Genomic DNA, 20,616 nt, shown 5'->3' with positions numbered 1-20,616 from the left:
ACTTTTTAGGTGTGTAAGATAAATAGGACTTCTTGAAAAGTCATCTGTATGTCAGTCTGAGGCAAAGTGGAAGGAATACCACAAAAGAAGACTGAATGCTTCCTCAGTCAAGAAATTGATAACCTAGGGGTGCCTGGGTGGCTCAGTTGGTTGAGCATCTGAGTTCAGCTCAGGTCATGATCTCACAGTTCATGACTTTGAGCCCCGCGTGGGGCTCTGTGCTGACAGCTCAGAGCCTGGACCCTGCTTCCGATTCTGTATCTCCCTCTCTCTCTGTCCCTTTCCCCCTCACACTCTCTTTTTCTCAAAAGTAAATAAATGTTAAAAATAAATAAATAAATAAATAAATAAATAAATGGATAGATAGATAGATAATCTAGTCAGGAAGATAAGACTTACACATATGGAAAAAAAAAAAGGGTAAATGCGGGTCAGACACTGAGAGCCATAGGAATTCAGAAAGAAGGGAAAGCACCACTGACTAGTGCAGTCTGGGGAGGCTTCCCAGAGGAGGAAACTCTGATCAGGCTTAGTGAACTATGATGCTCATAAGTTCAAAGAGAGAGGAAGAGCATTTGGGACAGGTTGCACAAGATGAACAAAGGCATGGGAGATGAGATGTACAAGTTACATGGGGGCTAAAAAGGCAGGTGAACCATGAGAATCAACATTCCCAGGATGAAGGGCACATAGAAAGACTCCCAACACAGGTGGGATGTAAGAGGCAATGAGTGGGTGGGCTGGAACTTGAAAAGGCCATTAAATCTAGAAGCTCTCAAACTACTTTTTAGCAAATTTCATAAAGAAAATCTTAGATATCCAATATATAAAATACGTAAATAAAAGCAGAGTTGTTCCTCCATATACCCCTAACCCCCCAACACACATACACAGTGCAGTCCCTGACATTCCTTCGAGGAATCCAAGAGCACAGAATTGGAAAACAACCCTTAAGGTCCAATATCCTCCTCTTCATTTGTAAGAAGCAGAGGGGGGAAAAAATTAAGTCCAGAGAACCAAAGTGACTTGAAAGAGGCAATGGTGAGCCTCTGTATAAGTGGTTATTTTCTGTTCCCATCACTCTTCCTCCCACCTCCACCCCTCCACCACTGCCCCCATCCCATAAACAACTAACAGCAATAATTTTGGTCACTGACACCTTAAAATATATCCCAAATATCTGCTTACTTCCTTTTACCTCTACTGATATAATCTCACCATCTTTAGTTCCAGATTAATTCACAGATGTTTACTGAGCACTTACTACGTACACTGTACTCAGAGAATGAGTCAGACAGTGGGCTCCCCCTCCAGGAACACTGCCAGTCATTATGGAGGAAAGCAGTGTGAACAGGGTGGGTAAACTGCTGAATTATGTATTTGTGATTCTTTGCTATTTTGCATTCCATTCATACTTTTAATTCGAATGCACTCATTACTTAGCTGTAGTGCTCAGAGGACTGCCTCTTCCCCCCACCTCCACCCCCTGCTTGTTGTAGTAGCAGGGCTTGAAACCATGGTATAATTAACATAATTAAAGTATTAATAAAGATTGAAGGGGTTGGACACTGTGTGAAATGCTTAATTTTGTGTATCTTTAACTGATTGAATGTTTAGGTTTGCATTTCAGCTGTCACCCAAATTATGTGTAATTAAGCCAAAGCTTGGATCTGCCTGTCTCGTATCCAGTGCGGATGGCAGACAGATTTGATTCTGGGGAGAAGGTGGTAAATCTGCCCACTCATTTGTAGCTGTGTGCTTTCACACTTTTTATGCATCTCTAGCTTTTTCCCAGCGCATTCATCGATCAAATTATCCTATTAGCATGGAATGAAGAACAGATAGCTACAGTGGAAAAAATCAAATGCTTTCAATATATTCCCTGGCTACCACTCCTCACATCAACACTCTGCCAATTCTCCCTGGGTGATGTCCTCTTGTGCTAGGGCTGCAGGGGCACTCTTGCTCAGAGAGGACCCAAGGACCCAAGCTCATAAAGTGCTGCAAGATGACAGGTCAGCACGGGAAGCAGCCAAGGTATCCAAGGGGCCAGGATTCATGTCCAGGGAGAGACTCACCTTGGGAACCCAAACTGCTGGGATACAAAAACCATTTAAACAAGTCATTTAAAAGACACTTTAAGAAGATATCACATCATTGTCTTGATATCAAAGGAGTCAACACTCAGAGGCAAAGGCCACAGAAATGAACCGGTATTCACAAAAGAGCTCTGTGGGCATTCATAAAGATCATGTGGTTCTTTCAGGTACAATTCAATGTCTCGATCATGTAGGATGTGCTCATTCTTGTGCTGGACATAAAGAGGAAACAAAACACATCAGCGTGCATGCACATGCTCCTTGCTATTAAAACGCATGCCATCTATTTGAGAGAGAAGAAGAAAACAGAGGCAAGAGCCAGCCCTACCAGACAGGACAAAAGGCTGATTGAACAACACAGAAAGCTGCGTTGGTGACCAAAGGAAATTAAATGACCTGCACCTTGTCAAGATGTGCCTCGAAAGACAGACCGGATTTACGCAGGCAGTTGAGAGGCCAAGAACATAATGAGGGCAGAAGGTTTGTCTGGAGGTAAGTGTCGAAAGGTAGGCTGAGCCAACACCAGCAGAGACAGCCAAAAATACCCAGCCCAGGAGTGTGTAAGGAACACGTTCTTGGAAAAAATAGGCACAGGATCCTGATAATACACAAATGGCAGGGGAGTTGATGGTGGTTGTACATTCTAATACAGCTTAGCACTCTAACACTGCTGTAGTGATTCATTATGGACTTGGGGGCTTCAAACAACAAAAACTTATTATCTCATAGTTCTGTAGGTCAAAAGTGCAGGGGGCTCAGCTGATGTGTCTGCTTCTAGTCTCCCAAGGCCAAAATCAAGGTGTTGGCTGGGCTGAGTTTTCTTCCGGAGGCTCCAGTGGAGAATATGTTCCCAGGCTCCGTCAGGTTGTCGGCAGAATCAAGTCCCATTTGACCCTAGTATCCAAGTCCCTGTTTCCCTGTCAGTTGCCTTCTGATACAGTCCTGCCTCATCTTTCTTGACCCCCAATAGTTATAGAATGTCACCCATAATTTCCAGTTTGGGCTTCTTTAAAAAGGACTGGAGCTTAAAGACCCTTGAAAGGCAAACTGAACACAGACATCTTTATACTTTCTTTTTAGCTCCCTTGCCTATCCTCACAGAATTTGTTAACTTTTTATTTTTTCATTAGGTAACATTTTCTTTATGAACTCTTTCAAAACACTTAAATTGGTATTCATAAAACAGCAGCTCCTTTTGTGTGGTAACCACTGATTCATATAATATTTAATAAAATTATATTTACAAATACCATATAAGGAAAACAGATATAAACAAGTTTTGGAATAGACACCACTGCACCTTGGTGAGAGCAGAAGTGTATGGACATACAAGAATGAAGTGGCCTCCTTACTGGAGTGTGGACACCCGTCAGCATATCTAATGGAGAAGATGGAAGTGGAATAATCAAAGAAGTTGCTCGGGTGGGGGTGGATAAAAAGAGCTAATATGAAATAAATATGAAGTAACTTTTAAGTCCATGTGAGGGAGTAACACACTCTTGGCATTATTTTTTAAATGATCACTCATTTGCTCAGCCAAAAATAAATACAAAAATCAATATGAATGTGGCATAATTCTCAATGAATAGGACAAAATTAAAGGCAAAATGGCAGCCCGATCTTCTTTACAGGTCTTCAAGGTGTTAGCACAGCCTGGTGGCAGCAGCCCTTAATCTTAGAAACAAAGTGCCCTAAAGACTCATCTGAGCTTGAGAAAGTTAAAATCGACCAGATAGAGGAATCTACTGTGGTCACTTGTAATTACTCTTTTTCCTCTGGTAAAGTGTATCTAAAACAGTGTGCCATTCAGAGCAAGTGTTTTGATCAATTACACACACTGGTAGGTTAACACCTTGGTGGGTTTCTCCAGCTGATTCATTACCCCTCTTGTGGCACAGAGCAGCATTTCAAAGCACCAATAACCAAGTCAGACAGGCTTGAGTTTGAGTCCCAGCTCTGCCTAACCATCCTACTATGAACAAGTTATTTAACCACCATGAGCTATAGTTTCCTCAATATGACACAGAAATGATGAAATCTATGTTTACAGAGTTGTGGTTGGAGCTAATATTCTCACAAAGAGCATTTGGCACAAGTAAGTCTTTGAGAAATGGTAGCTGACACTTTAAGGAAACAGGTAGGTTCTGATTTGGGAGGGGTGGAAATTGGCAACATAAGCCTTAATACAGGGACTAAATGTGAGTCTGGGGCAATCAGGAAGTATCATAAGGGTGCCAGGCTTGAGAGTAGAAAGCAGGTACTGAGAGAACCTAGGATGGTTTGAGGCCGCTTGATGATTTTGCTCAGGGCTGACCTAGTTCACAACTCAGGAGCCTTGGGGATCCAGACACCTGTTACACAAACAACCCAAGTCACTGTCTGGAAGAATAAGAAATTTCTAGAATACCGCAAGAGGATATTCCCAGTCAGATCATCCGTATGTTTAGTTAGCTGTACAACAAAAGAATGTATTACATAGTGTTCTGTATCAGGTGCCAAGGATACACAGGAGATAATAAGGAGTTCAAGATCCTTCAGCGTTCATGGTCAGGAAGGGGAAATAGACATTTATACTTATAACAGGGAAATAATTACACAAAAAATAGGGTGTTAATCCTACTTCGGAAAAATGCAGAATGTCTTCCAGAAAAGTTGACATGTGAACAAGTTTGTGAAAGGTGACAGGAGTTTGATGATCAAGGAAGAAGAAAAAAGCATTCCAGGAAGTGGATAGAGCACAGGAAATGCACAGAGTTGCAAAAGTTTCTAACATGGGCGGGCAACAGTAAGAAAGTTAGGGTGGCTCCAATGGTTAGTAACTGGGCGGTAAGGCTGAAGTGGTAGGCTGTGGTATCCCATTGCTGGGTTCAGTTTCTGGAGATTAAAATCACTTTCTCTTAAATTAACAAAATCAAGAACCCAATCCAGATATGTATCTTTCAATCAACTGGAATCTGGGAAGGATATATGCTTTGCATCATCCCAATGAATTTATTATCCAGGTCAGTGTTTCTCAAACTTTAATGGGCAGATGAGACATCTGGAGGTCTTAAGAATGTATGATTTCTGATTCAGCAGGTCTGGGATGGTTGTCTCTAGGATTCGACATTTCTAACAAACTCCCAGGTGATACCCATACTGCTGGTCCATGGATCCCACTTTAAGTAGCAAATATCTGGATATCCTGCCATCAATAAATTTCTACCAATAATTACTTTGTGATAGTGGGGACTGGCACCTCCATATGTGTGTAATCTACCTACTGGCAGCATTAAAATAAAGAACTTATACTCAGCCTTCTAGACCATATTAACAGTTTCTTCTCCATTGCCACCCCCTTCTCCAAGGTAATTTATAGAAAAATAATCCTGTATTTTCTAGTCCTCTCAGTAGCCTTGTGATTCAGACAATTCTTGAACCTTTCCCATTCTTTATCAACTAGGAATGTGAATGAAGCATCTAACCCAAATTTCCCAATTTCCTGTAGCTGAGCCACAAGGTAAAAGCCTGAACATTGTGACTGAGCAACTCTTTGGATTTCCAGTTTCAGACAGAAAAACATGATTCTCTTTCATTTTAAGCCATTAAGTCTGGGAAACTTTCCTTCACATTACTGAACTTGGGATCAAACAAAACTGCCTGGGGTAGATGATGGTGTTTGTTTAAAGAACTGAATCTACCTCAAAACCCCAGATGTATCTTTATCTAAAGAAAGACATGAGAGGCAGCCCCTCTGGTCTGCCTTCTTACCCCAAGCTCTATATTAAATATGCTTTTCACTGTTAAACAACTTCTTTTCTAAACCTCAATGGAGGGACATCACAGCTCTCCAGAGAAAGTTCCCTAGGAGCAGGTGTTTTTTCTTCTCTTTTGTAAATGTTCTTTTGGGTGCTAAGGTCAATCGGCATTTAGAGGATGCTGAGGTGCTATGGGCCCTTCTGTGTTTTCTTAAGTCCTAGGGGAACTACTACTTACTATGTGGGACCCTCACTTTCATGGGCTTCTACAACACATTAGACTCTGCCAGTAAACTGTAGAAGATAGGGGCTTTCCCAATCTTTCTGGAAAAAATTTCCCATAAGGTCATCACTCTTTCAGCACAGAGTGCTCAAAAATATCCATCATATTGATTGACCTTGGAGGATGGTAGCTCAAATAACATTTTTTTCTGGAAGGAAGACGGTTTTTAATCTTTTTTTTTTCATGAACTATTAAGCCCTAGAAATGGCCATACACTACCCCAATCTTAGGAAACAGATTCCAGGCTCTAGGATTTCTAGGACATTTAGAAGAGAGGCACAAAAGAAGTGGTACATAATAGGGAAAGAGCCCTTGGCCTAGAGTTGGGGATTAGTCTGAGTTTTGCTCCAAAACAAGAAAGTGGTAGATAGATGGGAAGACAGGTACCTGGATAGATAGGTGGATAGGTACATGGATAGATGGGTGGATGGGTACCTGGATAGATGGGTGGACAGGTACACAGATAGGTGGATGGGTACCTGGATAGATGGATGGATGGGCACCTGGATAGATGGGTGGACAGGTACACAGACAGATGGGTGGATGGCTACATGGATAGATGGGTGGATGGGTACCTGGGTAGATAGGTGGATGAGTACCTAGATAGGTGGATGAGTACCTGGTAGATGGGTAGATGGGAACACGGATAGATGGAAGGATGGGTACCTGGATAGATGGGTGGCCAGGTACGTAGATAGATAGGTGGATGGGTACCTGGATAGATAGATGGACAGGAACCTAAATAGATGGGTGGATGGGTACCTAGACAGATGGGTGGACGGCTATATGGATAGATGGGTGGACGGATACATAGATAGATGAAAGGATGAGTACATAAACAGATGGGTGGCACAATATTCATCAGAACCAAAATTTGTTTTCTTGGTTTTTGTTTTTGTTCTTACAGTGTCTCCTGACATAAATCCAGTATTTCACAATGCCTTTTCTGAATCACTTATCCCAAATTTATAACCAAACAGTAATTGTCTATCTTTCCAAATTATAGGCCTTTCTTACAGGAATGAAAACTTTGGGGTCATTTGCTCCCTTCTCCTCATTTTACAAGTGAAGGAACTGAGGCCAGAGGGGAAGGTATTTGTTCAAGTTGATAAGTTCATAATGTCAGAGCTGGTGAGATTCTACCAAGATGGGAAAACCTACCAGTCACTTTCCAATGTCTTATTGTCTCCACATGAATGAATGAATGAATGAATGAATAAATAAAGTAATAAGGAAATATATATATATATATATATCTCCATATATATGTGTGTATATATATATATATATGGATATACATATATATGGATATATATATATGGATATATATATATATATATATATACATATATATATATATATATATCCATGCTCTCTGACATCAGAAAGGATTTTCATTCCCTTCTGACCAAGAGCCCAGCACAGGGCTGAGTTTTTTAAAAAGTACACCACTGAATACCATTTACCAAAGAGTAGTTCTTTCTCAATGACAGGAAAATAGAGAGATGTGTTTCCAATTAGTCAGGGAAAGAACTCAGCCACAAATGCCTTGCCATTTAGTGCTGCTAAGCTGGTGATTTCTCCCCAAAGCAGGGAACTGGTATAACTGTCATCATCCTTTCTGTTATTTGCATCCAAAGAAGTCACATGTGTCTCAGCAATGTGAAATATTCTCTTTCATCTGCTTGGGAATTATCATCTAGTGTCCGCTCCTTCCCCCAGATTGCACATCATTAAGTTCCCCTTCCATGAGGTAAACTCCTTGACACAAACTTTCATGCAAAGTATTATGTTTTAAAAAGAGAAAAATCATTAAAGAAGGGTTTAGCTTTCCTTCATTCTGTAGTCCCTTTTCTAAAGGAGCTCCTGACTGCCTGATAGCTTTCTCTGGGCACAAAAGACTCCTCTTCATTTTGGTTAACACACCTGATAAAGCTTCATTAAAATTCTTTCCCAAAACAGAAAACTCCAGCTTCTGGATTCAAAATAAACGTATGCATTTCTAAAAGGAAAGCTGACAAGGAGAAGTTACATGCACACCATTAAAAAGTCAGAAAAGCCCTGACTAAGAACAATCCTTCAATTCATTAATGCCAAGCCGTTCCACGGGAGGGAAGCAGGACAGCACCACTGAAAGAAGCCACGGCTTTGTAAAGGGCCAAGTTTACTGAGTTGATAGAGTTTTGAGGGAGTAACAGTAAGGAAACACCTCATTGAAGAGAAAGAACCTCCTGAGTTTTCAGGGCATTAACATTTCACTCAAAAGTTTGGATGGAAAGGAAAACTTGATATGGTAGCGTGTAGACTGTTGCAGTAATGGCCCCCTATATCCATGCCTTTTTCATACTAATTCTGGGCTTAGCCATGGCACTTGCTTTGATGACAGCAAAGAAGATGCAAGCAGTGATTTGAAAAGTTCTCAAGCATTAGGGCTTGCCCTTTTGCTGTTCTTGGCACTCTGTAACTGCCACGTGAACCAGACAGGGACTAGGCTGCTGAAAAATGAAAGGCTACATGAAAAGAGATCCCAGTCATGTCACCCATCCCAGTGCCCAGTTGAGAGAGTAGTGAGGGAGACCAGACACAGACAGCTGAGACCACTCTGGATCCAGAGAACTATCCAAGTGAGTTCAGCCCAAGTTGCCCATCTGCACAACTGGGAAATACATACTTGTTTTTGAAGCCACTAATTTTGGGGAATGGTTTGTTACCCAGAAAAAGCTGACAGACACAGCAGTTCTGGAACTCTCACTGAGAACAAATCCATCAGTTTTAGGTGGATTACCATACCATTTCCAAGATTTGAGAAGCTTCTTCCTTGAAAAGATATCTGATGTAAGGTCCACTAGCATCCTTGCCAATCATGAAAAAATGCATCTAACAAATAAAAGATGGGGATTCTATAGGGAAACAATGTAGCACATGCTGAATCCCACTCAGAGAACACTTAAGATAGTTATGGCATGTGGCTACCATGGATTCAGATGTACCCAAGTTGGCCAATGGATTTGGAGGGAGAGCCACTTGGTTTGAGGTCTAACTCTGGCATTTACTAGTCCTGTGACTTTTGACAATTCATTTTACCTCTCTGTTTCTGTTTTGTCAATACTAAACTTGGGCCACTGAAAGTTAACATACAGAAGTCTTGTGAGAAATGAAAAACATACACGTGAAAGTGATTTATATGTAGAGTGCTATATAATATCAGGTGTAATTTTTATGATGAAATTGATTAGTAATAGGGCTGTTGCTACTGGCCTAAACTCAAAAAAAAAAAAAAAGGTTTTAAAACACCATGGTGTTTGCCTATGCCTGTATACCCAAGTGATCATCCTAACCTAGTCCTGTCTTGTGCAAGGAACAAAAACTCATACATCTTGATCAATGAATGCCATCAGAATTTTAAGATACAGAGCTTTTATGTCTAAGAACCACATTAAAAACTGGCAAAAAAAAAACCCATAGAAATGGAAAGCATTTGCTATTGTAAGAAACCCTACTGTGAATTATTTGGTAATTAGAATAATCAGTTCCTAATGTATCTATCATTAGTTCCATTAAATACACACACATTTACATTTTAAAAAGTAGGATCTTACTCCGCATATCTTCAGAGAGTATTTTTAACTGACTAGTGTGCCATAGCAATCTTGTAAAATCAGAAAGAAAGAGGTTTAAGTGTGTGTCTTGCCCTGTGGACTCAAACTATTGCAAAACATGTGAAAAGGTATGTAGGGTAGGATTGATATACACTCTCTGTCTCAGCAGAAACCTGGGTTCTGTGCTTCCTGGGCTCCTGGACTCTAACTCAATAATGGAGTTACTTCCCCAGTTTGTGGGAGGAAAAGAGCCATTTATGACTGTCCTCTAGTAATTTTTCTTAGATCCTCACTGCCTTTTACTGTTGTCTCTGAGGCAATGTATCATAAGACAGCATTTCTGATTTGGCAGAAAGTGACATGTTTAGCTGTTTTAAGTTTGGAGTGATATTAATAATAGTCTCCAAATAGAGAATTCTTGCCATGTGCCTGTCATGGGTCCAAATACCTATGGTTATAATCCTCACAGCTATTCCATGAGATAGACACCATTATCCCTATTTCCTTTAGGAAAGGAGGTACAGAGCAGTGAAGTAACATGCACAAAGTCACACAGCCAGTCCATGGAGGAACTGACATTTTCTCTGGGCAGTCTGACTCCAGATTCTGTGCTCTTAACTAGAACACATAAAAAATCCAGGGCATTCCTCAAGAAGCACCATGATTTCCAAATACTCTGCTTCCCAAACATGTTTGAGAAGCCCTGGGTTAACAACATGGTAAAATAGAACCATTATGATAGAACTTGATACAATGCTAGTTTACTGAATCTGAAGTCCCAACAGAAAACTTAATATTAGAACTGTGCTAATGACTCTTTGTGTATTTTATGCATAAGCGCGTGCACACGCACGCATACACACACACACACACACACACACACACACACACACACACCATAGTCTACACACCAGTCCGTTTACTGGATAACCTGCTTAGATTTATTTTATTTCATCTGTGAATGAAGATATTCCTCTTCCAATTCAATAAAAAAGCACAACAGAGCCGTAAATATAGAGATGAATGTAAGAATTCAACCGTTTGATTGCATTAATTCAAAGAACTGATTAAAGAGTCTTGATACAATGGTGGAAATCGGTTTGATTTATTAAGCTACATCATCCATGAAATCTACACAGAGTGGAGAAAAAAATTAAACCTGTCACTTTAAAGAAATACACTCTACAATAAAGCGAATGAGGAAAAGGAACTCCTAGGATAATTTATAAACATACGCATATCTGGAGAAACCAACTCACAACTGAATATTACATTCTTCCAAGTTTGTGATTGGGGGCAGCTCCCCCCTCACTCCTACCTGCAGTTCTCAATTTAGAAGAGGAATATTGCTTTGCTGTTGTTTCTCCTCAGCAAGGATCTGTAAGTTACAAACACTTCCAGGCAATTAGGAGACCACTGGCCTTTGCACTGTAGCATCATGGTGTTTGGTTGGCTCTATCCTGCCACATGGCCAGAGCCAAGGGTGGTAGCCAAAGGTTCCCAGCCTCAAACACTTGTAATCTGCCTCAAGGGACCAGAAGAAGCTCTTGACCAAATAATTCCAATAGGATACTTGCTATTTCTCAAAGTATGGTCACTGGCCTTCTGCATCATCACTACCTGGGGACTTGTTAGAACAGCAGAGCTTCAGCCCTCCTGAATCAGAGCCTGACTTTACCAAAATTCCCAGATGATTTCTACACATAGTAAAGTTTGAGAAGTCCTTTCCTAGGTTTCAGATGTCAACCAAAGCGTTGTTCTGTGCTGGGAACAATACTCTAACTGCAAAGTGGTAGGTGATTAGCAGGTTAAGATACTGGAAGTCTTAGAAATGGTTGGCAGCAGGCTTGGGAAGAGGTGATCTTACTGAGTCACTTTCAAAGATTTAAAAGGCTTCCCATAACAGAAGATCAAGGTCTATTCCATGAGGTGCCAAGGAGAAGGACTATGTAGTTTAGATCAGAGTTTCTCAATAACAGAACTACTGACTTTTGAGCCCAACAATTCTTTATTGTGTGAGGCTGTCTTACACATCGTAGGGTTTTAACAGTATCCCTGGCTTCTACCAGGGCTGTCAGTATCAGCACCCACTGCGAATAGTGAAAATCAATTAGGTCTCCAATCAGTACCAACTATCTCCAGGGAGACAAAATCATGCCCAGTTGAAAACGTCTGGTTTAGATGACCAGTAGCTCATAGGAATCAACCCAGTGACATGATGGCTATAAACAAAATACAATAAAATATCAAATAGCACAATCTTTTTAAGAATAAGTAGAAATTCAGATGAACAAAGGCAATGTTCTGGACCTATTCCACTCTGATCATTCCTTCTTGTATTAAATACTACATTGGGCTTTGCCCCCATATAACAACAACAACAACAAAAACAACAACAAACCTGGCTAAATTAGCTATGTTGACATGAAAGCATCCAATATAGTGACACATCGGGGAATTATGTTATATGAGGAATAACTGATGGAAGTGTTGTGTTAAATTTGGAGATAAGAAACATATGCCAGATATCTTGCTGTATATGAAGGATTATGTGAAAGAGGAAGCTGACCTATTCTGTATTAAGATAGAGCCAGGGACATTATAATGGATGGGGGATTAAGAGTGAGTACAATTCTGTAGTCAGAGATGCCCAGAGAAATGGGTTGCACTATAAGGTAGACAGGGCCCCATCACCAGGAGACAATATAAGACCAAGTTGGATAATCCCCTGTCACAGAGGAGGTAGAATGGACCCTGGCCTAAGTTCAAATATGATGAGATCACTCATTCATTCTATCATTTATGCATTCGATATTTATTACATGTCTGATACAACTACATGCATGTAATATAAAAGAGAACTGCATGTTCTAAGATGAAATAGAATTAGTCTTGGCCTTTAAGGTATTCAGAGAGAGAGAGAGAGAGACTGCCTGGATAATCCACAATGACCAGGACCCAGTAAGTGAGGCAGGAGGGACCCCTGACCCAGCATTCTACTCTGTTCTAGGCACTTGATAAAATTTGCCGAATGAATGGTGCCAAGCAAAGCAAATTAAGGAAGATTTGGACTCTTATCCTGCCACTTAGCAGCTTTGGGACCATTGACAACTCTCAGGTGAGCAAGAAGACTCTGGTTCCAATTTAAAACTAGAAGAGATTTCAGTTACACTACTGTGGTGTCCGTGTCCTCCTAGAGCTTCTAAATTATGTAATGAACAGTGCAGACCCTAAGAGAATAGGCATTCAATATTAACTAAAGAAATGAGATAATGAGTATCCATCATGCAAAGAGGGCTCAATGTGAAGCTTTTCCCCTACAGTGGATAACTATATCCTACTTCATGTGCACACTATAATCTTTCACTTCCTGTTAATTTATTTTCCTAGTTGGTAAAACAGACAGAGCTGTGCAGTTACTGAAAAGAAAAACAGCTACCACCAGTACACTTTTTTGTAACTCACACCTCGCCTCGGGCTAACAATGCCAAGGTCCTCTTAGCTAAACACTAATTATCATCACATGGACACAATTAACTATCATTTTCATGCAAATAATGGATCCAAACCAAATTCAAATGGTGAGGTTTTCTTTGAAAAAAAAAAAAATGGCACAATGCTGACAAGGAGACCAAAGTAAATGTCTCCATGTGTCTTTAATAATAACCTTAAAGGAAGACATATTTTATCCTAAAAGAAGTGGGTCAGTCATATGACCCTACTGAGCAAGTATTAAAACAGCTGTTCTATGCATAGAATAACATTCTTTTAATTTACTGTGTTTGCTTTTTAGACCCTATTTTGTTTTTCCATTTTGAAGAACTAAATGCCCCAGATGAATCAGTCAACAATATGTTGGCTGCTTTCACATTCAGCCTTCTGCTGTTTTATAATAGTGCCCCGATCTTATTTCAAGAAAAGAATGACAAACTTATAGCTGCAAATGCTAAATTTATGAGGTTCTTTGTGGCAGGCATTACTGAGAACAGGGCTGAGGAAATAGGTAAGACGTAGTGGAAAGAAGAAACCTCCATAAATACAAGTCCAGGCCTTGATTTTCATGCAAGCCCTGCAATCCAAGCACCAAAGCCCCACATGCTTGAGATTTTTTTTTTTAAGACGTGTGGGGCAGCCAAAGGTGCTGAGTGCTAATTAGATGAACAAATGAATGGTCACCCTCAAAGGGCACATTATGCCTAGTCACAGCTCTTCTGAATGCCCTGGTTGCTGCTTAAATAGCTCTGTGACTTTAAATGGTACAAGGTCAAGAAGAGTTGCATTTTGCTGGAAACTTCCCAGCAGACCCCACACTGCTTACCAGGGTCTGGTGCTGTGTCTTTGCAAAAGTGACCAGTTAGGATGGGAGGAATGCAACCCTTTATATTTCACCAACGCGATGCCAAATAATTAGTAGGAGGCACATTTAGCATTTGCTGAATGAAGTGGTCCTCACCCCTTCTTCACTGTCAGTTTAGGGACTGAATGGGTAGAACTTTTGAGAAAGCAAATTCCACTCGGTGTACAATTAGGAAGCCTGTTTAAAAGGATGTTTACTCGAAGAGCATTCTAGGCAACACTAGTTTCACATAAGTACTTGTGAAAAAAGTTTTCACCAACAAATAATTTTAGGAAATGAGGACATATTCCACCATCCTCCTGGAGATTCAATATTGCACTTTGGCACATTAAAGACTTAGGAAGCAAGAGAAGGAAAGCCTGCTTAATTTTCCTAAACTTTTTTCTAAGGAGCTCCTCTTCCATATGATACCCATCAGAGATTTAAATTATTTGAATGACAAAGCACTTTTTAGACTTTTTATCCAGGTGTCTGACCCATTGTTGATCTGCAGGAACAGATGACTTGGTAGCTAGATCACCTTCTGAGAGTAACTTAAGCTTTTGAGACAATAAGGCCTACTGTTTTCCAAAAGCCTTATAAGCTAAGGAACTAAGCCTCATAGACTCATCATGAGACCTTGAGCATTTCAGAATCTCTATATCCCTTCAGTACTGTTGAACTCTTGAAGCAGCATGTCAATACATGGATGTATGAACCTATGTGAAAGTCAAGCTCATGATCCTATTCAGCGATAGTACCACCTTCCTTGTAAATGATACTCCAGCAATACTGTATACCTGTAATTTTCCGACACACCACATCCTCTCAAGTCTCTGTACCTTTGAACAGATTCTACCCTCTGTCTGAAGGCCATATTAATTTCTCTACCACCAAAATAGCAATAATGGTTGATGCAAGTTACAGCTCTCAAGCTAAACAATGAACTCATAGGTTCTTCCTCTTTGTTCATGAGTCACTGCTTCTCCTGAAAGCCCCAGTTAGAATTTAGCTCCCCCTTCTTTAGGCCTCCTCTTATACATGCGTTGTATCACGTTTCACAGTGATCGTCTATTTAGACCTCTGATTACTTACGGCAACATTTTATTTACTTTTGAAGCCTTGTGCTTATGACAGTGCCCAGAAAACTGTAAATCCTAACACAATTTTTACTCAAAGATTACACATCCCTCTTTTTCTGTGTAAGGTTTATGGTCATATGTTGTATTCAATGCCACTGAAGATTGTGCAGCTATTGGAAGTACATACAAAATATATACTTAGCTCTCTCTCTTCCCAGAGAAAATATGAAATCAGTATAAATGGGGTTAAAAACAACAATAAAGCAAAACTCAGTATTCTGAAGGGTGAAAGAATCCCAAGTTGAAGTTCTGGGGAAATTCTTGGCCACGTGAAATCAACCAGTTGTGGACCTAGCAAGTACCTCTCCTGTAAATACAGTATCTTTCCAGTCATGAAGTTTCAACACCACCTTAAAAGATACTGATTGGATCAGCGGAACTAATTATTATTAAAAATGACAACCAAAAACAATCTCCGATCAAAGATTTGTTTAGCTTTTTAAAGAACAGAACCAGAACAATGATAATTTAATGCACTGCTATCCCTGGCAACAGCAAGTATGTGTATCTATCTAGGCTCACTGTCCCTTTGTCTTTCACCACACTGCTAATAGGCTTTGCTTTATAGGAGCAGCTATGGAAACTCTGACATATGTACAACTTCAAGAAACACGCTCATATCTATTACTAAATATTTATGCAACTTAGCCCTAGTTCAGCAATGACCATTTTCCAAAACACTTTAAAGGGCATTTATAGAAGCTACACAGATTTAAAAAGAGAAGGCTACTTTAATAAATTTCTTTTTATAAATTCCTTAATTTGCTCTTAGATAGGTTACAGGCACCAAGGGTCACAAGTTCATAAAATGATTACATATATATATATGTATATATATATATATACACACACACACACACACACACACACATATATATATATATACACACACACATATATATATACATATATTCATATTCATTCAGGCCTTAAATGTAAGCCCACAAACATTGTGTTTGGAGCACTGCAAGTTTGAGCTCCACTTAATTAAATCATGGGTTTATAAACTAGTGAGGTGACACCATTTCTTATCTCCCAGCAGGAATGAGTATAAAGAATTCCAAGTCAGTCCTAGCCTTTTTAGAAATTTCTGGGGAAAATATTTAAAATTTCCATCCACAACAGAATGCCTTAATTTATGACAGTTTATATAAATATTGCTTTGTTGCTTGAATTATATGCAGACAAGGGAGTTTTAACTATCATCAAGAAATAGCAGTTTTCCAGACCTCACCTATTTGAATCATTTCTAAGATACTTGGGAGGCCGCGCATTTGATAGCTACCACACCTTAAGATGATTGGTACTGAAACAGCCATGGATTAAGATGACCAAAATTACTCAAACCCAAGGATTTCCATATACAATTTGCCTGTAGATTAGTCATAGGCCATTCAAAGAGCTATTCCTATCAAATGGAATAGTTTTAGTTTCTCCTTTTGGCCTTTGGTCTTATCACTTGTTAAACAAGGGAATTGGAAGCTGGGGACAAACTGCAAGGTCACCCTGGAATTTGTTTAAAAAAAAGTGAAGATTCCTTAAGTTCTGTGGCATATCTAGATAAAACGGTTGGCAGCAGTTCCTAGAAATGTGAATATTTAACAAGTATCCCAGATGATTCTAAAAGGACACACTAGAATCCACAAATCAATGAAACAAGTAACTGCTGGGTAGCTCCCAGTTCTAATATTGTGGGTATTGGTTATGGCTCTGGCAAGGACATCAACATAATTCCTGCAGGCCTTTCTTATGTATAGGACTAGACAGTCCCAATTCATACCTATTTTCGCCAAAGGGCACAAAATATGAGATAAATACTTGGAGTGCACAGTACCTCCATTACCTTGGCCAATTTGCTTCCAATATGTTCTTCCTAGTTTTGAACCTCATGCCACTTCAGGAAGAGGTCCTATAACCCATGTGCTGCTCTGGACCCATGTGGGAGATGGCTCTTGTTAGCTTTTGTGACTTAGAAGTAAGTTGGATAAATCGCCTATAAAAAAAAAATCTCTTGCCCTTTGAAAGGTAATCAAAAGAGTCATTCTGGTATTTTCTTAACTGGCCCCTGGATTCCCTTCATGGGATTTAAGAACCCAACCCTAAATCAGTCTGTCACTAAACAGCTGCTTTCACTGCCTTCCTAAAAGGACCTTACAGGGTGGTTTCCACGCCTCAGAAATCTGACATTTAGAAGCAAACACCTGCCCTCCACCCACTCCCCAACTCACCAGCCACATTCCCCAAGTTGCTTAGCCATTAGCTCAAATACAACTTGCTGAGTTCAGTTGATTTAATCTAAGGCAGTCACTGGAATCAGCCCCTTATCAGGGGCTGAGGTGTTTGGGGAAAGGTTAGAAGGAATGAAGTGACAAAGGGTTCAAATATCCTACAGTTGGAGTTGAATAAATGGCCACTCATTTCAAAGCTTCAGATTTCAAAAGAAAACAGCTTAGGGCTAGAGAGGAAAATGGGGAGGGGACACCCAACACCATCCAGGATATATGTATTCTGTCTGATTTATTTAAATAGAAAGAGACATAAGTGCATTTATAAGAATTGCTTTAGCTTTTGTATTTATCAGTCTCCTCCATCTTACCTCCATTACAGCTCTGACAGAATCATTAATTTCAGTCAATCAATCATTTAACAAAAACTTGCAGGTGACCTCAACATGCCATATAAGCCACAGAGAACTAGTCACAACAGCAGTCTTCAAATTCCCTTGGAAAGGAAAATTAAGCCTGCTATGTGTGCTTGGGGCAACCTAAGCCGTAAATCTCTCTTTTCTGATCTCTTCATATAGATGAAAGAGCAGAGCCGCTCTGGGTTACATACAACAATTATGTGTTCACCAAACTCAGGGAATCGGCTTTCAGACAGCCCTAATCATTACCAATTAACCACGTCTGCTGACATCCTGTAAGAGCTGCCTTAGTGCTGCTGAATACCCAGCCTTCCCTTCAGGCAGCGAGTCTCTTACATTACAGCATATGTGTTTTAGAAGGCCTATTAATGTTTGTTGACAATTCCAAATAGAGGTCACCTGTTGTCATGGTGCAAAATACCCTCTTTCCCTCTATGAATGCCAGGCAGGGAGGGCAGCTTTGTTAGAAACACTTCAATGCGTTTCTATATTGCCACCAACATTCAGAACTGATGAAAAGAGATTTAGGGTCTCTCAACTCTTCAATGGCAGTTCCCACCTGCTACCACACACCCATTTGGGGCTGAAAGGAGTCTCTTCCTTGGATAATAAACTTGACAGAATATGTGCAGGCCCTAGGCCTCCACAGGAAGATGTCTAGTCACTGGCAACCAAATTTTAACATGAAGATTTACTGACATCATCACAAATGTAAATGTGGAAAGCAAATTTCATTCCACTGGATGCAAAGTGGCCTTTTTCCATTTAAACGACCCTCATTTGGTCCCTAACAGTTCAGAACAGAGAATCTGCATTTAGGGATTCTGCTGCCAATTTGCATAGAAATCCTTGTCTGTACTTGTAGCATGTTCTTGCTGGGTTTGAAAATGGTGCTGTTTCAGTAAGATCTAAGTGGAATTGAACCGGCTAGCTCAGTCAGTAGAGCATGACACTCTTAAGTGGAGATTGGGAAAAAAATTTTTTTTTAATTTCATTCCTTAATTAAATTCAATAAATATTTAAATCATTTTGATTCCCCCAATTTGTGTCAAGGAAAGAAAAACATTATCCTGCAAAATGTCAAATACGAATTGCAAGCTTTTGAATCTAGAATCTATATCCACCTTGAGCTCATGAGAGTCTTGACAAGATTGCATTCTCCTTGAGGGTGAAGTTATGCCGTTAAAAGAGAAAAGCCCCACGGAGCCTATTGGAACTGGCTGCTGAGAAGGAGCTCCATACAGTGTTATTAGTTGTGATGAATAGCCGGGGTTCACCTCACCTCTGGAATCATCAAACCCAATGCAGTGTCTGCAAAGTGAAGTTCAGACACCTTCCTTTAGCAGTGGGTCCAAGGTGAGATTTGAAGTGCTCATAATGACAGCCGACGAAACAAGCCCTAATTCTGGCTCACTCCCAGTTACGAGTTAGCTGAGAGCATCTTGTACCTAAGGCCCTGGCTCCCAAACTATGTGCTGAGGCCCCCCACATCACTGCAGTATACTCAGAGAAGCACTGTGGGATACCTAAATTAAAATGAATTTAAATTAATTTCCATTTAAAATGAATCTTTTAATAGTTTGAAGTTTGGAGGAAAGCAAAGCAATATTCAACAGCTGTCAAACACCCCACAAACTACTAGCTTGAGGTAGCTCTCAGTCTCACTGTTCAGTCATGATGCCTTGCTTTTGATTATCTCATGTCTTTGTGAAACTTTCAGTGGTCGCTGTGATAAAAGGCAAGGACTATACAAAATCAGTGTGGAATGGCAGATGAGGGTAGTGGTGTCCAATCTGATTCCAAGATATGAGAAGTTGTGCACTACCCAACAGGTGCACATATTGCATTGGCAGTAATTGAGCCAATTTATTAAGAATAAATATATTTTCTTCCAATGTATGTGTATTTTTTTCTAAATGACCATTAAGTGTTAGGACATAAATACTAATTTGAATGTACCTAACCAGTTAATAAACGGAACTCTGTGCGTGTACGCATGCTTAGAAATATCACAGAAGATAATTGAGACACAAAGGACACCATGAACTGAGAAAGTTTGGTAACCATCCTTGCCCTCTTGGGTTCGAACACCTTTTCTTTCTTTATTCTTTGTAACAAGCTTCAGTCACAGGATTCTGGCCTTGGAGCCTCAGGAAGCTCCCTATAAGTACAGATAAAGCATACTCCCCCATCCACTCATCCTCCCCAGAGGAGCTTGAAGACAACTTGAAAATGAATACACACATCTACACATGGCTCACAACTGAGTGCTAAGTCCCCTCCATCTTCTCAGTTGCACGCACACTTTGAAAGTGTTATTCCATCAGGTGAATGTGGGTTGCCAAACTTAGACATAGTCCACCATCTGGGATGCAGGGGCCCCTCGAGAGGGAATCAGCCAATTCCAGTCAAGCCATAAGGAAATAGAGACCCATCACCTAGAGTGCTGCAATATTGCCACCATCACCACAGGAAGGGTTTAATAAAGATCCATTTCTCTGGTGGTGTTTTTCTCACCAACACCTCATTACCCCTGGATGCTGGCCAGTCCTTGACCTATTTTCTTTGAGTAGAGGACAGAAACAAATTACCAGGCTTTTCATGAAACAAAATGCACAGTAAATAAATTTTCTTAAACTACACAGTGCTATCATAAGCCAAGCCAGGAGGGGAAGCAATCTAATTTCAATCTGTGATCAAAACCAAATACAAGAATCAATGCAACAGCCCCTCTGTAGCAATGCAAAGGGGTTTCCGGCTGACCTCTGAATCTCTG

The 20,616-nt window shown here is 40.2% G+C and overlaps 1 protein-coding gene across 2 annotated transcripts in view; it reads right to left on the bottom strand.

Moving 5' to 3' along the window:
- The window catches only part of LRMDA (leucine rich melanocyte differentiation associated), a 1,024,583-nt gene that overhangs the window by 294,923 nt on the left and 709,044 nt on the right, over window positions 1-20,616 (bottom strand). The gene's annotated exons all lie outside the window — the stretch shown is intronic.

The sequence above is a fragment of the Panthera pardus genome, unplaced genomic scaffold (genome assembly GCF_024362965.1).
Source record: "Panthera pardus isolate Hobbes unplaced genomic scaffold, ASM2436296v1 HiC_scaffold_22, whole genome shotgun sequence".
Lineage (NCBI taxonomy): Eukaryota > Metazoa > Chordata > Mammalia > Carnivora > Felidae > Panthera > Panthera pardus.
This window is presented reverse-complemented; position numbering and strand designations above follow the sequence as displayed.